The sequence below is a fragment of the Trachemys scripta genome, chromosome 9 (genome assembly GCF_013100865.1).
Source record: "Trachemys scripta elegans isolate TJP31775 chromosome 9, CAS_Tse_1.0, whole genome shotgun sequence".
Classification (NCBI taxonomy): Eukaryota; Metazoa; Chordata; order Testudines; family Emydidae; genus Trachemys; species Trachemys scripta.
The window spans coordinates 104,172,694-104,193,647 of record NC_048306.1 but is presented as its reverse complement, the minus strand read 5'-3'; the positions used below and the strand labels follow the sequence as shown (position 1 = coordinate 104,193,647).

At 45.4% G+C, this 20,954-nt stretch overlaps 1 protein-coding gene across 2 annotated transcripts in view; it reads right to left on the bottom strand.

Moving 5' to 3' along the window:
- Positions 1–17,650: 17,650 nt before the first annotated feature.
- MELTF (melanotransferrin) overlaps positions 17,651–20,954 on the bottom strand; it is a 74,648-nt gene continuing 71,344 nt past the window's right edge. The window contains exon 17 of one of the 2 annotated variants that reach the window (XR_004647226.1): positions 17,651–19,091. The gene's annotated coding sequence lies outside the window, so the exon portion shown is untranslated. The other variant, XR_004647227.1, reaches the window with a different exon arrangement.

Sequence of the window (20,954 nt, the reverse complement as noted above, 5' to 3'; positions counted from 1 at the left end):
TGACTGGGCTGCTCATGCACCTGTCACTGGTCCAGGGATGGTTGCAAAACGGGAGGGATGGGGTTGTGGTGGAAAACACTCACGGTCTGCTTCCTCTGGGGGAAGGTTGCAAAACGGGAGGGATGGGGTTTTGTTCAAGCGGGGGGTGTATGTGTGTGTGTGTGTCTTGCAGACTGGATACTGTGCCCTGATTCCCCAAGAAGACCGTTATTATCTGTGACTGCAGAGATCTTAACACAGCACTGAGCATAAAATGAGCTTTAACAATATGTTGTGACTACTTACATTAAAGAAATCCAGTCCACCTTGGTTTAGGAGAAAGACCACTGATTGACCAATAAGAATCGGTTGTTGCAGATCCCCATAGTGCAATTTTTTTTTCTTTTCCATTGTCAGTGCAGCTTTTATTTTGGTGAGTTTTGCACACAGATGCAGAAATGTGGACTTGTGCATCCAAAAGTTCTGCAGCCACTGGTTATGAGCCCAAGCCTTCATTGTTTCAGAAGATTTTTTGCCCTTGGGAAGGATGTAAGATGACATCATATAATACACTACACTGAATATTTGTGAATCAGCTTCTACACACAAGTCCAGCACACAGGCCTTGCTGTCTTTTCACTGCAGTCCTTGATCTTGGTGACAAATCTGTAGAGAATTACTGGAACCATAAAAAGAAGAACAGGAGTACTTGTGGCACCTTAGAGACTAACAAATTTATTAGAGCATAAGCTTTCGTGGACTACAGCCCACTTCTTCGGATGCATATAGAATGGAACATATATTGAGGATATATATATATATACACACACATACAGAGAGCATAAACAGGTGGGAGTTGTCTTACCAACTCTGAGAGGCCAATTAATTAAGAGAAAAAAAACTTTTAAAGTGATAATCAAGCTAGCCCAGTACAGACAGTTAAGAAGTGTGAGAATACTTACAAGGGGAGATAGAATCAATGTTTGTAATGGCTCAGCCATTCCCAGTCATTATTCAAACCGGAGTTGATTGTGTCTAGTTTGCATATCAATTCTAGCTCAGCAGTCTCTCGTTGGAGTCTGTTTTTGAAGTTTTTCTGTTGTAATATAGCCACCCGCACGTCTGTCACTGAATGACCAGACAGGTTAAAGTGTTCTCCCACTGGTTTTTGAGTATTTTGATTCCTGATGTCAGATTTGTGTCCATTAATTCTTTTGCGTAGAGACTGTCCGGTTTGGCCAATGTACATGGCAGAGGGGCATTGCTGGCACATGATGGCATATATCACATTGGTAGATGTGCAGGTGAACGAGCCCCTGATGTGATTAGGTTCAATGATGATATCACTTGAATAGATATGTGGACAGAGTTGGCATCGGGGTTTGTTACAAGGATAGGTTCCTGGGTTAGTGTTTTTGTTCAGTGATGTGTGGTTGCTGGTGAGTATTTGCTTTAGGTTGGGGGGTTGTTTGTAAGCGAGGACAGGTCTGTCTCCCAAGATCTGTGAGAGTAAAGGATCATCCACATATCTATTCAAGTGACATCATCATCATTGGACCTAATCACATCAGCCATACCATCAGGGGCTTGTTCACCTGCACATCTACCAATGTGATATATGCCATCATGTGCCAGCAATGCCCCTCTGCCATGTACATTGGCCAAACCGGACAGTCTCTACGCAAAAGAATTAATGGACACAAATCTGACATTAGGAATCAAAATCAAAAACCAGTGGGAGAACACTTTAACCTGTCTGGTCATTCAGTGACAGACCTGCGGGTTGCTATATTACAACAGAAAAACTTCAAAAACAGCCTCCAACGAGAGACTGCTGAGCTAGAATTGATATGCAAACTAGACACAATCAACTCCGGTTTGAATAAGGACTGGTAATGGCTGAGCCATTACAAACATTGATTCTATCTCCCCTTGTAAGTATTCTCACACTTCTTAACTGTCTGTACTGGGCTAGCTTGATTATCACTTTAAAAGTTTTTTTCTCTTAATTAATTGGCCTCTCAGAGTTGGTAAGACAACTCCCACCTGTTTATGCTCTCTGTATGTGTGTATATATATCTCCTCAATATATGTTCCATTCTATATGCATCCGAAGAAGTGGGCTGTAGTCCACGAAAGCTTATGCTCTAATAAATTTGTTAGTCTCTAAGGTGTCACAAGTACTCCTGTTTTTCTTTTTGCGGATACAGACTAACACGGCTGCTACTCTGAAACTGGAACCATAAACTCCCTGAACATTAAATCTCACCAAATGAGGGTCAATCCATCCTCATCATTATATCTACTCATTATACTCCACACCCGTACATAGCCACTATATGAACTTCATACCCTCATATCTCAATGCCTGTACTTTGACCCATCAACCTTTTACCCCCAATCAGGGATATTGCAGATTATGTATTCCTTATGCCACCTGATTTTAAACCAAACTTTGCACCATCGATAATTCTGTACAGTATTCCCTGATAACCATAAACTTTTATGCTCAAACTCTGGTCACTTTTTTTTTTTTAAATCATTTTAATAAAAATTTTAAATCTGTTGAAACTGGTCTAGGTCTAGGCGAGAGAATGTCTCAGGGCCGCCCGGGGGAGGGGAGGGGGGAAGTGGTGCAATTTGCCCCAGGCCCCGGGGGCCCCGCAGGGGCCGCCATGAATATGTTGGAGTCTCCCCCTACATCCGTCTTCCCCCATCCCCCGGCATCTCAGTGCGCTGTGTCCGGGAGCCGCCCTGGCGCGTTGCAGCTAAGCAGCTGGTATACATACCATTAAAGCATTTAATGTTTTTAAATAATGTATTTAGTGTATTTTCAAATTATTACAAAGCAAAGCAATTTTTGGGGCCCCTTCCATAAAAAAAAAGTTGCAATACTATAGTAACATGTATTTGGAAATGTAAAAAATAACCAGTGAAATACATTCAAAAATTAATTTATAATAATTTGAAAATACACTAAATCTAGCATTTGAAAACATTAAATGCTTTAATGGAATGTAGACATTTGCAGTTACATAATGGGCTGTCGCTGGGTGATGGTGATGGTTGGTGCAAATGGGCTGTCGTTGCCTCGGGGTGGTGCTGCTGTTGCCCAGGGCTCCGGGGGGAGCTGGGCTCTGGGTTGGGGGGCGCCCGGCTCACAGGGGCTGGGCTCAGGGATGTGGGGAGATGGGGTCAGGGGGTGTCCGGCTCAGAGGGGCTGGGCTCCGAGCTGGTGGTTTGGGCTGTGGAGGGGATGGATGGGGTCTGGAGGTGTCCAGCTCAGAGGGGCTGGGCTCGGAGCTGGGGGTCATGGCTGTGGGGGAATGGGGTCAGGGGGTTGTCCGGCCCCTCCCTTACCATGCCGCTTACCCCCTCTACCGGAGCCTCAGCGTGCCACATCCAGGACGCGGGGGGATGGGATGGGGGAAGACGGAAGTGTGGGGAGTCTCCGACATACTTCGGGCCTGGGGCAAATTGCCCCACTTGCCCCCCCCCCCCGGGCGGACCTGCTGAATAGTGGTGACTGGGAATGGGCGGGGGGGGGGGGGGAGTGTAGCAGATGACAATTTGAGGTGAATATTCTCTTGGCCAGATTCTACTGGGTTTATGGTGCTGTGTGCTATGGACTGGAGCAAAGTGGCTGGTGAATAACCAAGAAGCTGGTTAATAATTATTTTCTAAATTCAGCTTTCTTCTTTCTCTCTCTGTGAATTATCACTAATTCAAAATAGTGGTGTGCAAGTTGACTGGATAATGATAATAGCATAATCTCTTGTTAGAACATTGTAAACCCTACTACCTGATTTTTATATAATACACTCACTATACATAATACAAGAAATCCCTGATGTTAGAACCTGGCTAAGCCGCTACTGTAGGGGGCTCATCACCCAGCAGCTGGGGGCCACCATGTGGGCTCGGCAGGGCTGCTGGCCACGGGGCCAATGGGTGTGGGTGGGATCTCAGGAGTCATGTCCCAGGGATATGCCCCACTCCCCAGCACTGCTCCAGCTCTGAGCTGTCGCCACTGCCTGGGACCTGTGGGGCCCCACCTGCCTCCCCAGGGAAAGGGCCACCTGGGATTGGTGCAGAGGCTGGGCCAGTCTCAGCCAGTCCCAGAGGACGGCTGGAGGAGGGGGAGAGTGTGGGAGGCTCAGCTGGGTCCTGCCAGGCATGTGGGTCCTGAGGGAGCCTGGCCCGGGTAGGCCCTGCTCCTGCTCCAGCCTGGCTGATTGCACCCCCAAGGGGCCGGAGTTATCCTGCCCCAGGACAAGCTCTGGCTGCGCTGCTGGCTCAGCCTGGCAGACACAGTCACCGCCCATCAGGGCCGGGTATTGTGGCTGGGGGTTAGGGTGTGGGAGAGTAGGTCTCTAGTGGGTCTGGGGGGGTGCTGTGCAGTGGGGGGTGGGGAGATCTGTGTGTGTTGGGGCACTGGGAAGTGTGCAGGGGTCTGGGTGGGGCACTGTGCAGTTGTGGCAGTGGGGCGGTGGGAGGCACTGGGCAGTGAGGGAATCTGTGGGGGGGCTCTGGGCGGGGAGGGGCAGGGCACTGTGCAGTTGTGGGAGGGCTGTGGGGGGTCTACAGCTAGGGGGCACTGGACAGTGAGAGGATCTGGGGGGGTTCGGAGTGGTCTGTGGGAGGGCACTGGGCATGGGGGTTTGTGGGGGTCTTTTCACGTATTCACACACAAAAACGTGAAACAGCGTGCCTCAATTGTCCAATAGATCAATTTGGCACATTAGCCAGGAGGAAGCAGACCGTGAGTGTTTTTGACCACAAACCCCATCCCTCCTGATTCGCAACCCCAGGTGCATGAGCAGACAAGTCATTGGAAATAAGGAAGGCGGAAGCCAGTGGAAAAAATGAAAGGGGCCACTCTGGTATGACCTTGGGCTCAGGGGCATGCTAGCCAGGAGGAAGCAGATCGATGAAAGGGGCCACTCTGGTCTCACCTTGGGCTCAGGGGCATGCTCCGTACCGGACTCACACACAAATACGTGAAACAGCGCGCCTCAGTCGTACAATAGATCAATTTGTCACATTAGCCAGGAGGAAGCAGATCAACCAAAGGGGCCACTCTGGTATCACCTTGGGGTCATGGTCCCGCCCCGAAGGGGAAGAAGCATGATGGGAGCACAGGGCTGGGCTGGCCAGTGTGCGTCTGGCAGCTCCCGGTTTGTAAACAGTGCCATTGTACTGGGCTGGGTGGAGCAGGGTTGTCCCTGCCGTGCCATGACCCATCTTCCATTGCCCCCGGCCAGCCCGTCGCTCTGAGGACTCTGCCCCCCATGCCCCATGTCCCCATTTCCCGCCTTGGGGACCACAAATATGTTTAGCACCAGGCCCACAAAAAGTTAATCCAGCCCTTTTTGGGGTGCAGGCTCTGGGATGGAGTTGGGGTGCAGGCTATGGGTAGTTTGAGTGAGGGGTGCAGGCTCTGACCTGGGGCATGGGATTGGGGTACAGGAGGGGGTACAGACATGTGGGCTCTGGGAGGGAGTTAGCAACTCAGCACGTTATATAAGAGAAATGAGCTGCAGTGATTTCATATAGGCATAGAAACTGATAGAAGACACTTTTACATATTCAAAATGTGAGAGGCAGAGTTGGAGGGAGGGAGTGTCTGTACAATATTTCACCGCATTCAGTCTCCTGGCTGGATCAGTAACGTAGCCGTGTACAGGGCCGCCCAGAGGATTCAGGGGGCCTGGGGCAAAGCAATTTTGGGGGCCCCTTCCATAAAAAAAATTGCAATACTATAGTAACATGTATTTGGAAATGTAAAAAATAACCAGTGACATACATTCAAAAATTAATTTGTAATAATTTGAAAATACACTAAATACATCATTTAAAAACATTAAATGCTTTAATGGTATGTATACATTTGCAATTACATAATGGGCTGTTGCTGGGTGATGGTGATGGTTAGGATGGGGTCGGGGGGGGGTGCCCCACCCCTTACCATGGCGCTTACCCCCTCTCCTGGAGCCTCAGCGTGCTGCGACCAGGATCGGCCCCGGACAGCGTTGGAGCCACCGCGCTGCAGTGCGGCACGCTGAGACACCGGGGGAAGACGGAGGCGGGGGCAGCCTCCGACATATTCGTGGGGGCCCCTGCGGAAATTGCCCCCCGTCTGGGCGGCCCTGGCCCTGCAACATTTGTATAGGATAGAGAGGAACTGCGGTGATTAAGCTTTGACAGGCTAGGAATTGGAGGCCTGTGCCTTTAAGACCCCAGTCCCAGGAACCCACCCCCTGTTCCGAGGTTGACATGCAGCGTCCCTGTGAGAACAACAAAAACAGCCTCTGCCCCCCCCACACCCCTAGATTAGTGAGCACAGTGGGTGGCTCATCCCATAGGGTCACTGTTCCCCCCTCCCCCTCCCCCTCTCTAAACGGGGGTTTTGTACCCGCACGGGGTCTGGCAGTGTCTCCCCCCCCCCCCCCCGCCCCCCGGCTTAACCCCGGCTCTCACCCCCCACCACCGATTTTTGCCCTTCAGCCCCTCTTCTGCCGCTAGCTACAGTAGCTTGAACCCCCCAGGCCAGTAAAATTCTGCCCCCTGCTCAAACCCTGACAGCCCGCCGCTGCGATTTGCCCCCCTTAATCCTTTTAACCCCCCCCAAAGAGGAGGCAGCAAATCCTAAGTAGAAGTAAGGGCAGAGAGAGGGCAGTGGCTACAACGAAGGTTACTGGGCATGCTCAGTTCGAGTGAGCATGCTCAGTACACCCAAAGTAGCAAAACGGGAGCGAGAGCAGTTTGTGCTGATACATCCAAAATATGCCTGATAATTCCTTGTCCTTCAGTCTAACAAGTTACTCACCACTTTGAATCCATCCACTGGTTTCCCCTTGCCCACTGCATCAAGCTTCAAATTATTTTCACCTTCAAGGCCCTGCAACACTCAACCCTGGCTCCAGGGCTGGCTCTAGGATTTTTGCTGCCCCAAGCAAAAACAATTTTGGCCGCCCCCCCCGTTTTTTTCTTACCCTACCCCCTGGCCCTGCCTCAACTCTCCCCCTTCCCCAAATCCCCAGCCCTGCCTCCTCCCCCCAGGCTCTCAAGCCGAGGAGGGAGGGAGAGGGAGAAGCTGCGCGTGCGCCGTGGCCACTCGGGGTCTCCCCCTCCCTCCCAGGCTCTCAAACCTGGGAGGGAGGGGGAGCAGCGGCGCGCAAATCAGCTGTTTCGCGCACCGTGGCTACTCGGGGTCTCCCCCTCCCTCCCAGGCTCCCAAGCCTGGGAGGGAGGGGGAGCAGCGGCGCGCAAATCAGCTGTTTCGCGCACCGTGGCTACTCAGGGTCTCCCCCTCCCTCCCAGGCTCCCAAACCTGGGAGGGAGGGGGAGCAGTGGCGCGCAAATCAGCTGTTTCGCGCACCGTGGCCGCTCAGGATCTCCCCCTCCCTCCCGGGTTTGAGAGCCTGGGAGGGAGGGCGAGCAGCGGCGCGCGAGCGGCAGCAGCGGAGGTGAGTTAGGGCGGCCAGGGCACATTTTTAGGGGCGGCATGGCCCGTGCCAGAATGCCGCCCCTAAAAATGTGCCGCCCCAACCACCAGCTTGTTTTGCTGGTGCCTAGAGCTGGCCCTGCCTGACTCACATCTCAAACCCTCTATCTTAGATCAATACTGCACCGTCAGTCTCCACACCCTACAAGTGTATTATTCACTTAAATTTTTTTTTCTACACATGGAATGCCCTCCCCATCCCTATTTGCCTAGTTACCACCCTTTCCTCATTCTAGTCCTAAGGACTCATTTATTCTACACTGCTCACAACTTGCAAGTAAATCAAATAATTTAGAAACCTCTCTAAATTATTACTACTTCCATTTCCCAGTGAGTTTTGTCACATCTAAATCTTTGAAACAGCAATCTCTCAAAGTAAGGGCCTTTCTATTTTTGGGTCTACAGTTACCATCTGATACTTTTAGAGTGGTAGCCGTGTTAGTCTGTATTAGCAAAAACAACAAGGAATCCTTGTGTCACCTTAGAGACTAACAAATTTATTTGGGCATAAGCTTTCGTGGGCTAGACCCCACTTCATCAGATGCATGGAGTGAAAAATACAGGAGCAGGTATAAATACATGAAAGGATGGGAGTTCCTTTACAAAATCATTAATTTCATTTACCCTGAAACCACACTATCAAGGTGAATTTCCTGGTATTCCATCTCAATTTCACCCTACTATTTTTGGTATTATAGAGTATCAAACTACTGGAGGGTAGATTCAATTAAGAGACTGTGCTGGCTTTCACATTAAGTACAGCAGTGAAAGATGCCAACAATGGCTGCACCACCAGTACAGACAGATGAGGGAAGCTCAGCTTCAAAATTGGATGGTGCTGGCCAGGAAGAGACGACAGGGCATTCCCTTGGACAGCCTCCACCAGCGAAGATCCTGTGGAACACAGTTGTAAATCAAAGGTACCTTCTTCGCTAGCAAAACTCCTTAGGGGACAGTGATGGGAATTCCATCTGCTCGTCCCATGGGAGAAGGGTGATTCCTGAGGTGCAGGTACTCTTGAACTAGCAAGGATATATCAAGTCCTATGTCATATACAGTAGATCTTTTAAGTCTGCCTGAGAGAGAAGTAAAAATTGGCCATTGGGACTTTTACCTGTTGTTGAAACATTTTAACCTCCAAATTGCAGCATCTTGTGGTTTTTTACTGCATTGGTAGCAATTTATAGGATCCAAAGTTCAATGATATAAAGGAGAAAAAACAAACAAACCACAATCTTGAACCCATGTAATCTGTGGATACAGATATCAGCATAAGAAGATAAAGCCATTCAGATTACTTCCTAGGTTCTCAGCCTTTGGTGACTTTTTTTTCATTATTTTTTATTTACCAACACTTTTTTGACCTTGAGTTAATTTAATTTATGCCAGTTGTATTCTCTGTACTTCATTTGTATAGTAGCATATAATGAAACTCAGAAACATCAATCAGTTAGGGACCCTAAGGTAATCTCTGCATTGTGATCTGGGGCTGCTCCTGGCAATTATAATTGTAGCCAGATGTTGACTGCTTGTGCTGCAAACTGCCCAATAGAACCACAAGACTTGGTTTAGTAGTGAAGGCATTTGGCCAGGTTTATTGTCAACAAAGCACGGTCCTAATGCCCTGGCTCAATGGTTATAGGTACACTAACACATGTATGCCCGTGACAATGGATGCAGCTCAGTGAGTGGTGGGACTTTCCATTCCCCCTTAGGCTGGCCAAAGACACTCCCTGTGAGGCTCCTTTTTATGCACGGATACAAACAAGTTACGTATTGCCCCTCTGATGTGGTTAGTTAGCACCCTTTACCTTGTACATGTTGGTCCGATCAAAACATCTCTATCCATCATACCATATCTTTACGAGGGGGTTAGGGAGTGAGTTTGTACCATACTTGGAATCGGGGTATTCTGGTACCACCCATCTGGAATGTGCTTGCATGAGTGTCCTGTGCCTAGTACGTCTTAGAAATGTGGGTGTTTTTGCAATACCAGCCCTGTTCTTGCTAGGGTCTGTGAACTGCACGCAGGCATGTTTTATAACAGGGCCTGGCTTCTGCTCACAGACTGTCTCTTGCTAACTTTGCTTTATATTAGGCTTGACCACTGCTTTAATTCAGGTCTCATATCAGGACTCTGATACAAGGCCTCATGTTTCAGGCTCTTTTTCTACTATAATAATGAATTAATAACTTAATGAAAGAGGCTAATCTAACCCTGTCAACAAAGTGCATGCACACAGAGAGCCAGTTTTATCCTTTCGAGCATCAATGGATTTACACCACGTTGAATGTGGCCTACTCTATTGAAAGTAAAATAAAATGCATATATCAGACATGACCAGAAAGTTTTATACAGATAATAGGCAATCTGACACCATGAGCTTTGTATCCAGCCGACTTTTTAAAAACTTCCACTAACTCAATGTTTATAACATGGATCTGTTTGATGCTGCTCTTCTTTTTTTCCATTAAATGCTAACCTACAATGTCAATGATCTGAAGCAAGAGCCAACAGACTGTATAGCTAAACTAAAATAAATAAAAGGAGCAGCCTATCACTGTAATATGTGACACATTAGATGAATACTGAATGATAATCATAGAATAGGGGGATAAGCATGTGATTTATTTTATCACAAAAGTATCTCTCTTTAAATGTGGATTATGATTTTTTTCCTTTTAATTTAGAATCACTTTTCTATATTTCTCATAATTTAAATATCAAATTTCCAGTTCAGAGCTTGAGAGTGGCACTATATGTGAAAGAAAGCATAGAGTTAAATACAGAACAACACGTAAGTGAATCAAACTGTACCATAGAAACTCTATGGATAGAAATCCCTTACTTGAATAATAAAGAGTATAGCAGTAGGAGTATACTACCAACCACCTGATCAGACTAGCGATTGTGAAATATTCTGGGAGATTAGAGACTACAAAAATAGAAAACACAATAAAATGGGGAATTTCAGTTATCCCCATATTGACTGGGTACATGTCACCTCAGTATGGGATGCAGAGATAAAGTTTCTAGACACCATTAATAACTGCTTCTCAGATCAGCTAGTCCTGGAACCCACAAGGGGAGAGGGAATTCTTGATTTAGTACTAAGTGGAGCACAGAATCTGGTACAAGAGATGAATATAGCTGAACTGCCCAGTAACAGCACCCATAATATAATTAAATTTAACATCCTGGAGGGTGGGTGTAAATACAAAAGAAGCTCACCACAGTAGCATTTAACTTCAGAAAGGGGAACTACACAAAAATTGAGGAAGCTAGTTGAATGGAAATTAAAAGAAACAATCACTGCAAGTTGCATGGAAACTTTTTAAAAACACTGTAAGAGAGGCTCAAATTAAATGTATACCCCAAATTAAAAAAAAATAGTAAGAAAAGCAAAAAAAAAAAGATACCACCATGGCTAAGCAAGTCAGTGAAAAGAAGCGGTTAGAGGCAAAACGTCAGCCTTTGAAAACTGGAAGTCAGATCCTATGGAGGAAACTAGAAAGGAGCATAAACTCTGGCAAGTCAAAAGTATAATTAGGCAAGCCAAAAAATAATTAGAAGAGTAACTAGCAAAAGACTCAAAAAATACCAACATTTTTTAAGTATGCCCAAAGCAGGAAACCTACCAAACAATCAGTGGGGCCCATAGGTGCCAATTCCGTGGGTGCTCTGGAGCTGGAGCACCCACGAGGAAAAATGGGTGAGTGCTTTGCATCCACCGGCTGCTCACCTCCACCTCTGCTCCTCCCCTGAGCGCGCCGCTTCTCCCCCTAGCTCCAGCACTTGCCACCGCGAAACAGCTATTTCACGGTGGCAAGTGCTGGGAGGGAAAACACGGGGAAGAGGTGGGGCCGGGGTGGGGATTTGAGGAAGGGGTTGGAATGGGGGTGGAGGGGGTACAAGCACTCATCAGCGCCAGGAAAAGTTGGCGCCTATGGTGGGGCCACTGGACTACTGGACAACTCAAGGAAGACAAGGCCATTGCAGAGAAGCTAAATGACTTTTCTGCATCTGTCTTCACTGCAGAGGATGTGAGAGAGATTCCACACCTGAGCCGTTATTTTTAGGTGACAAATCTGAGGTGTCCCAGATTGAGGTGTTGATAGAGGAGGTTTGGAACAAATTGATAAATTAAACAGTAATAAGTCACCAAGACCAGATGATATTCACCTAAGAGTTCTAAAGGAACTCAAATATGAAATTGCAGAACTACTAACTGTGGTATGTAACCTATTGCTGAAATCAGCTTCTGTACCAGATGACTGGAGGATAGCTACTGTTATGCCAATTTTTAAAAAATTCAGAGATGAGCCTGACAATTATAGGGCAATACGTCTAATTTCAGTCCTGGCAAATTGTTTGAAAGTATAGTAAAGGACAGAATTATCAATCTGACAGAATTATCAGACACATAGATGAACAGGTTTTGTTAGGGAAGAGTCAATATGGCTTTTGTAAAGGGAAGTCATGGCTCAGCAAACTATTAAAATTCTTAGTGTGTGTCAGCAAACATGTGGACAAGCCCGATCCAGTGGATAGAGTGTATGTAGACTTTCAGAAAGTTTTGGAGAAGATCCCTCACCAAACGGTTGTAGGTAAAGTAAGCAGTCATGGTATAAGAGGGAAGGTTCTCTCATGGATCAGTGACTGGTTAAAGGACTGGAAATAAAGGGTAGGAATAAATGATCAGTTTTCAGAATGGAGAGAGGTAAATAGCAGTGTCCTCCAAGGATCTTACTCTTGGGGGAATTCTGTGCCAAAAAATTAAAAATTCTGCACACAATATTTTAAAATTATGCAAAATTCTGAACATTCTATTTGTTAAAATAACACCATATAATCATGCTAGTTTCAATTATTTTGGTAATTTATTTCAAAATACTTGTCATCAAGTGTGTCTGTAACAATACAGACACACACAAAAATTCCCCCAGGAGTAGAGGGTTAAAGAAACCCCTATGACAACCCAGTTCCTGTTTCTATGCCCCTCCCCATCAGCCCAGACACTCACACCCCTGCCCCCCAGAGCCCAGCCGCTGCCCCCCCAACCCAGACACTCACATCCCCTCTTCCCCAGAGCCCAGCTGCTGCCTCCCGTGGCCCAGACACTCACACCCCATACCCCCAATAGCCCAAGGATCCAGAGGGAGAAACAGCCTGTTGCTGGGTCCTTCCTGGGATTGCATGGAGTTTCCTGTGCACTGCCATCTCCTTCCTTCAGGACATGCTGGGAACTGCATCTGTCAGGAACACTCCAGCAGATGAAATTGAATATTGATAAATGCAAAGTAATACACATTGGAAAACAGAATCCAATCTATACATACAAAATAATGGGGCGTAAATTAGCTGTTACCACTCCAGAAAGTGATCTTGGAGACATTGTGTATAGTTATTTGAAAACATCTGCTCAATGTGCAGTGACAGTCATAAAAACTAAGAGAATGCTAGGAACCATTAGGAAAGGGATGGATAACAAGACAGTAAATATCATAATGATAATATATAAATTCATCGTATGCCCACACCTTGAATACTACATGCAGTTCTCATTGCCCCATCTGAAAAAAGATATATTAGAATTGGAAAAGGTACAGAGAAGGATAACACAAATGATTAAGGGTATGGAACACCTTCTACATGAGGCGAGATTAAAAACACTGGGATTGTTTAGCTTGGAAAAGAGATGACTAAGGGGGGGATATGATAGAGGTCTATAAAATCATGAGTGGTGTGGAAAAAGTGAATGAGGAAATGTTATTTACCCCTTCTAATAATACAAGAACCAGTCATCCAATGAAATGAATAGACATTGTCAGTCTGTGAAACTCTGCCAGGGGATGTTGTGAAAGCTAACAAGCATTCAAAAAGAATTAGATAAATTCATGGAGGATAGGTCCATCACTGGCTATTAGCCAAGATGGTCATGGATGCAACTGCATGCTCTGGGTGTCCCTAAGCCACTGATTGCCAGATGCTGGGACTGGACAATGGGGGAATCGATCACTCAATAATTGCCCTTTTCTGTTCATTCTTTCTGAAGCATTGGCCACTGTCAGAAGACAGGATACTGGGCTAGACGGCCATTGGTCTGACCCAGTATGGCCGTTCTTATGTACTAGAGCAGATATGGCTGACATGACCACAGTTTTGCTTATTTTATTAACTAATGCAGTGGTATTGAATTGACAAAAGGGAGTTCTGGATCATTCCGATTTTATTTGCTGCTGAGAGTATCTAATATGCTATTACTGATAAACAACAAATGGTTACTTAAATGTGCCTGTGTTTGTCCAAGATGTGATGCAGACATGTATTCCACTTAGATGTGTGCACACCTAGTGCACTGGCGCTGGAGAATTTTGCTTAGTAGTACCTGTAGGGGGCAGCGCTTGAACCTTGTGGCCATAGCCCCTCCCCTGGCTATATGAGGTGGCACTGCCCTGGGCCCCCTCAATTCCTGCACACCAAATGCCCATGAGATCAGACTCTGATGCAGAGGGGACAGAGGGTGGGTATGGAATATATGTCTACATCACATCTCGAACAACCAACCGTTTCTTTTCCAAGTAGATGTAGTTGTGTATTCTACTTAGGTGACTCCCAGGAGGCGGGGCTCAGAGTTTACCTAAATAAGGATTGCAGGACTGCCCTTTCAAGATTTGCATCTGCTCTGGTAAATGTAGTAATGGCATAATGCTTCATAAATGTATAGATGGATGACCATGTAGTAGCCCTGCAAATGTCCAATATGGAAATGTCGCTGAGGAATGCTATTGACATTGCTTGTGCTCTTGTTGAACGAGCTCACACCCATGGAGGGGGGGTAGCCAAAGCTATCTCATATGCAGTCTCGATACAGGATGTTATCCATTTACAGATGATCTGTGAAGAGACTGCTTCATGAAATCTCATATGTCACCTTGTGTCTTTGGAGAAGTAAGTATGTATGTCCTACTATTTATAGCACCTCTGAGAAGTAAGCAGTTCTGGATTTGTACACATTAGTGGGAAAGAAAATCCTGTGAATTAAGCTTTGAAATGCCTATTCATCATTTCTGACAAGGACACATACATGCTGCAAGGGTGCAATGTACATTCTAGACCAGTGGTACGCATACCCCTGGGGGTACACGGTGGTACATCAGCTCATCTAGATAGTTGCCTAGTTTTATAATGGGCTACATAAAAAGCATTAACGAAGTCAGTACAAACTAAAATTTCATACAATGATTCAGGGCCGCCCAGAGGATTCAGGGGATCTGGGGCAAAGCAATTTCGGGGGCCCCTTCCATAAAAAAAGTTGCAATACTATAGTAACATGCATTTGGAAATGTAAAAGATAACCAATGAAATACATTCAAAATTAATTTTTAATAATTTGAAAATACATGAAATACATTATTTAAAAACATTAAATGCTTTAATGGGATGTATACATTTGCAATTACATAATGCTTCTTATGAAATAGTTTTTTACAAATTATTTTGAACATTAATTATACAGCTGCAATTTTTTTCCTCACTTTCATTTTGGCGAACTCAATAATAATGTCATCAAAATTTATGTCTTTGGCCATTTCATATCACATCACTGTAATTAACTGATGAAGCCAATTCTTCTTCAATGTACAAAATCATGAGTGAGTCGAGGTGCTGTTGGGACATTGTACTGCTTAGTTTGTTTTTTACATGCGCTAGTTTCGAAAAGGCTTTCTCACATGAACAGCTTGTCTGCTCCTTTTCTTATCTTAACAATGAACCGATCCATATTTTAAAATTAAAAGGGGGTATCATACGATTAAATTAAAACATAAAGCCATGGGCTTGTTATGCTATTTCAGTAGAGTACACGTGACAAAGATTACAAACACTGCAGACACTGCGCTGGGCACGCCTGACGCGTCCGCTTATATAGGTCAAAGAATTTTCTAGAATAGTAGTTGGAGAGGAGGGGAGGACCAATGGTAATGCGGTGCCGCAGTAGTGGGGATGCATGCTGCAAGCAAAGGTGGGCTTTTTATATAGAGCATATCATGACAAAGCCCTGGCTGGGATGATTTAGTACTGCTTTGAGCAGGGGGTTGGACTAGATGACCTCCTGAAGTCCCTTCCAACCCTAATATTCTATGATTCTATGCGATTAAATTAAAATGCAAAGCCACTTTTTTTTTTTGAGACTTTAGAGCAGGCGTGGGCAAACTTTTTGGCCCGAGGGCCACATCAAGGTTCCAGAATTGTATGAAGGGCCAGGTAGGGAAGTCTGTGCCTCCCCAAACAGCCTGGCCCTGCCCTCTCTCTGACCCCCCCCACTTTCTGCACCCCTCAGAATCCCCAACCCAGCCTGCTCCCTGTCCTCTGACTGCCCCCCCAGAACCTCTGCCCCATCCAACCCCCCCGGCCCCTGCCACTTACCCCTGCCTCCCCCCGCTCCTGGAGCCTCAGCAAGCTGCATCCAGGAGTGGCCCTGGACAGCGCTGCAGCGGCATGGCTCCGGTGGGACCTGAGCTCCTGCCGCTTGGCCCGTCTGAGCTCACAGCCCCGCCCCCTTACCATGTGGCTCTGAGTGGGAGGAGCTCAGGTCCCGCCGGAGCCATGCTGCTGCAGCGCTGTCCAGGGCCGCTTCTGGACGCGGCACGCTGATGCCCCAGGGAATGGGGGAAGGCGGAGGTGGGGCCAGGGGGGGAGCTTCAGACATTCTCATGGGGGCCCCTGCGGGGCCCGGGGCAAATTGCCCCACTTGCCCCTCTGGGCGGCCCTGCAATGACTTGTTTATACTGCTATTCCAATTGATTTATTTTATAACTATATGGTAAAAATGAGGAAAGTAAGCATTTTTTTCAGTAATAGAGTGCCTGTAATACTTTTGTATTTTTATGACTTATTTTGTAAGCAAGTTGTTTTTAAGTGAGGTGAAACTTGGTGGTATGCAAAACAAATCAGACTCCTGAAAGGGGGTACAGTAGTCTGGAAAGGTTGAGAGCCACTGTTCTAGACAATTAGCTTTTCAAAATAAAGGCTCTGCTTAGATAAGTGATTACTCTTCATCTACAATTTAGTATGGTATAGAATTCATATATACGGGGCTTGAATTGTTGGTGGGGAGTTCAGTATAACTACAGCTCTTCTAAACTTAGGGTTAGGGTGCTCCAGAATCTACATTTTCATTTAAAAAAATCTCTAGTCCTTATGGTTATGAAGATAACTAAAAATATGATACACATCAGCAACCAATGCAGTGATGGCTGCCTAAAGTCTGCAGCGTCTGAAAGAATGCTCTTGAGATGGGTCAACTACCCTTGTGCGTTTCAGATTAAGCACCTGTAAAAATCAGGACCAGATTCTGTGCTGCATCTCCTGAGATTTTATGTCACCTTTCTGCCATCCAGATTCTGGGCTGCTATGGAGAATGAAATTTCTTCCAGCATACGATAGAGGCCGAGTGCTGAGACCATGCCATCACCCACCCAATTTGTTTTACTTTATTTTATATTATTTTATTTTTAACTGCTGCCTTCACCTCAGTACAGCACCTATGGTAGGGTCTCGGGGTAGAGGGGAAGGTACAAGGTCAGTCTCATAGACTCTATGCTGATCCTACAATGAGGAACTTCTCCCCAAGCCCATTGCAACCCCTTTACATCTTCTATAAGGTGCTAGACTGGCATATGGGAGCTGGTGTGGAGGCCAGAATCTGGCTCCATGATTCTAAATCCTTTGAGATCCTGGGGTAGTAGGTGTGATAGAAGGGTAAAGGCATAACAACAGTGTGTCTGGTATAATTTCACCATCACACCAAAATTCTGACAAAATTAGAAACAACCCAAAACGGCCTCAGTTTTCCTCAGCAAAATGTAAGGGTCCTGCTTGCAAAAACTGCATCTTGTTTTCATGAAAAATTCAAGGCAAAAATGAACATGAACTGATGAAAATTTGACTTTTTTTGTTCCTGAGGTTGAGAATGTCCCTGGACTGTAATTTATGCTGATAACCAAATGCAACACATTCATTCCTTGTATTGGAGTGGAGCTACTCATGCAAGAATGTAGTGTGTTCATTGTGAGTAGGTTACAGTTTAAAAATGAATTAATTTTATTAATTTGAATTTATTCTAGTTAATTAATACAATGCTAACACTACCAAATGGCATCTGCCTATATAATACCTATTTGGAGATCATTAATACCCTATAACTCTAAGGCCATAGATCAATGAGAGACTTTATGGAAAGTGTAGGCGAAGTTACATTTCCAGTTACACATACATGATCTTCAACTCCTACCTGTCTGAGTGTTCAATGCACAGCTGATATAATGAGCTGAGGCTCAAGAGATTGGTGATGGCATTTCACCATTAGATAATTCAAATCAAGCCCGGGGCCATAAGTAACTAAAAGGTGTTACAAGTGGATAGCTATTTGGTGGCCTATGTGAAGAGTCCAGTTTTTAGTGGCCTAATGTCCTCATCCCCCAACCGCCACATAATTGGTATATAACAATTCTAGCTACCTACCTGATTATTTGACCTCCATCCCCATAGTATCTGAGTGCCTCCCAAAGTGAAAAAGAAAAGAAAAGAAATAACAATATAAAGTTAAAACAGAGAGGCCAACGATTAAGTTGGTCGTTGAGACCAAACTAATCTCCCACACTTAGAGGTGATCCCATGAGAACTTGGGTGAGGCACATTGTAGGGTAGCTTTCATTGCCTCTTCCTGTATTGTACCTGATCTGTGAGTATAAGGATGACTTCACTGTCTTGGCCTGTGTATCCGGAGCACTAAATTTACAAAGACAATTTACTTTTGAAGTAAAGTATTAACATGAAATTATTAATAGCACTGTTCCTTCATACAGTAAAAAAGGGTAACCTTACTGCCCACATGCTGTCTGCAGTAAGAAGGACCAGGTTCAATTTTCTAGGAGTTCTTTCTGAATACTTACACTTGCATAAGCCCTCACCACCCCAAAAACATGGGAAACTATATATATATCACCCTGGGTGACCTTAATGGTCAATACTTCCCACTAATAAGCACTAAGTCTAATTATTTAAAACACTGAGAACTTTATTAGGGGTAGTGGAGACAACAGAATTAATTTGGGAAAGCCAGGAATTAATAAATTAACAATATCTATTAAGTAAGATTCCCCTCCCCTTTGTGTGTTTTAATAATAGTCCCAACCTCAGTCCACCTCTTGCAGTTGTGAGTAGCTAAAGCATTTTAGTCACTTCCCTCATCCCCAACTTCCCAACTCACAGTTTGTTGGCCAAGGTTGCTGGAGTCCAAGAATTCTGGCAGGTCATTCTCTAGCCCCAAAGGGAAGAGCTGGCTAGTGTTCTTCAGGAGTCTCTACCACCCAACCCAGCTGAAGTTATTTCAGTTTTCATTGCTGGGTATGAAGACCTGCACCAGAGTCTCTGCTCTTTACAGCTTCAGTCCAAGGTACCTCAGCACCACCATCTGCTTCAGCTCTGGTTGTTGTCTTGAAGCCATCTGCTCTCTTGAGACTACCTCTGTGCTGAGCCTTCAAAAAGGATCAGTAGTATATAAAATCCTTAACAGAGTCCTCATCATCAGAGAGAAACTCCCTATGGAAGAAGAAATCTATCTTTTCTATTAGGTCTATCCAGGCTCCCTTCCCTATGGGTGCCTGACTATGGTCTAGTCAGGGTGACCCCTTGCCCCAGGCATATTTGGTGCAGTCCTTCCATTTTCCAACATGAATAATAGTATTTTATTTCGCAACACACAAAACTTAACTGTATTTTAACTAAAATGCCCCAACTTGTCACATAACTGAAATGCGAATGAGGCTGGCCTATTCATTTTGTGTTCTCAAGCATCTCTGGGCCACTTTTCTCCTTATTCACCAACTGTCCCCACTCTCTAGGGCTTCAGACATGAGGCTTACATCGGGAAGGACATAGGCAGCAAAACCAATAGTATTAGGTGTGACTTGGGGAAGCCGGGGGAGAATGGCCTTAGAAAAGGGAGTCAGAACCTTCAGAAGTACCGTGAGATCTTAAAAGGATTATACACACTCAAAGGGGAAACAGCAAAACATTTAAAGCCAATATTCATGTCCCTTACAAACACCATCAATGCAAAATGATGGAGGCATTGTTAGAGAATTCTCCCTGCTGATGTGTGTTTAAAAACATTCTTTATTAGTGTTAAAATAGGGGATCCCTTAAGAAGCAGGCACACTGACCTGGCAACTAAATATTAATTACACAAATGCACATACATATTGCAGTTGTCTGTTTATAATACAGATTTCTTGTACAGAAAGACATGCAGACCACAAGAAGCAGGAGCTCTCCCAATGAAATTAATATGCAGCAGGTTTAAAACAAACAAAAGGAAGCACTTCTTCACACAACACACAGTCAATCTGTGTAACTTGTTGTCAGGGGATGTTGTGAAGACCAAGACAATAACAGGCTTCAAAAAAGAATTAGATAAGTTTATAGAGGATAGGTCCATCAATGGCTATTTGCCATGATGGTTAGGGATGCAACCCTGTGTTCCTACACCTCGGACTTACAGATGCTGGGCGTGGACAACAGGGGATGGATCACTTGATACTTCCCCTGTTCTGGTCATTCCCTCTGAAGCATCTGGCATTGGTCACTGTTAGAGGACAGGACACTTTGTTAGATGGACCATTGGTCTTACCCAGTATGGTCATTCTTATTATAATCTTACCAGCTGTATGTGTCCCACGGTGACTCAGCTTGACAATGAGCTGCCCATTAATGTTCCAGATATACTCTTTTAAGGGGATTTTATATAGGTGTTTGTGTGTCAAGCTCCATGTCACTAAAAAAGTTGTATTCAGAAAAAAAGTGTGTGTAAAAAAAACACTCAAAAGTTTTAGTTTTGAGTGAGCCCAGTGCATGAGTGACAGTACTATGCTGGGACTCAGAGTCTGACTCCTAATCTCTTCAATCAGGACTTGGGAGCACTATAGGGTACCAACTCAGCATTTTGTGGCCTGGAGGGACACTTTGGCTATGGAAGAGTTGCAAGGAACTCTTCATGGCTTAAGGAACAAAAATCATGATTCAGGTCATTTGAAAGTGGGAGGAAAGCAATGTAAGCAGAGTCAGGATGAGCTCTACCCTGACATCTGGTGGTGAATTATGGCGAGTGTGGAAAAGAACTTCAGGGGCTGATCTTGTTTGCATAGGCACACCCACCCTGCCTAGCGTGAGCCCACGGCAGCCCAAAATGGTCACTTTGGCAGCTGTGGGATCCCCAGTTTTTCTGTTATTGGGGCAGGAGGAATAAAGTGTTGTTACCCTGGTTATGTGAATCAAGGACAATTAAATTGTTTTATGACAGAGGGTCTCACCATCACCTAAGTAGCACTCGCTAGACAAGGGACATGGGTTCCAAAACCCAGTGAATTGAGAGAGATTGGGATGTGTATCTGATGATATGGGTGC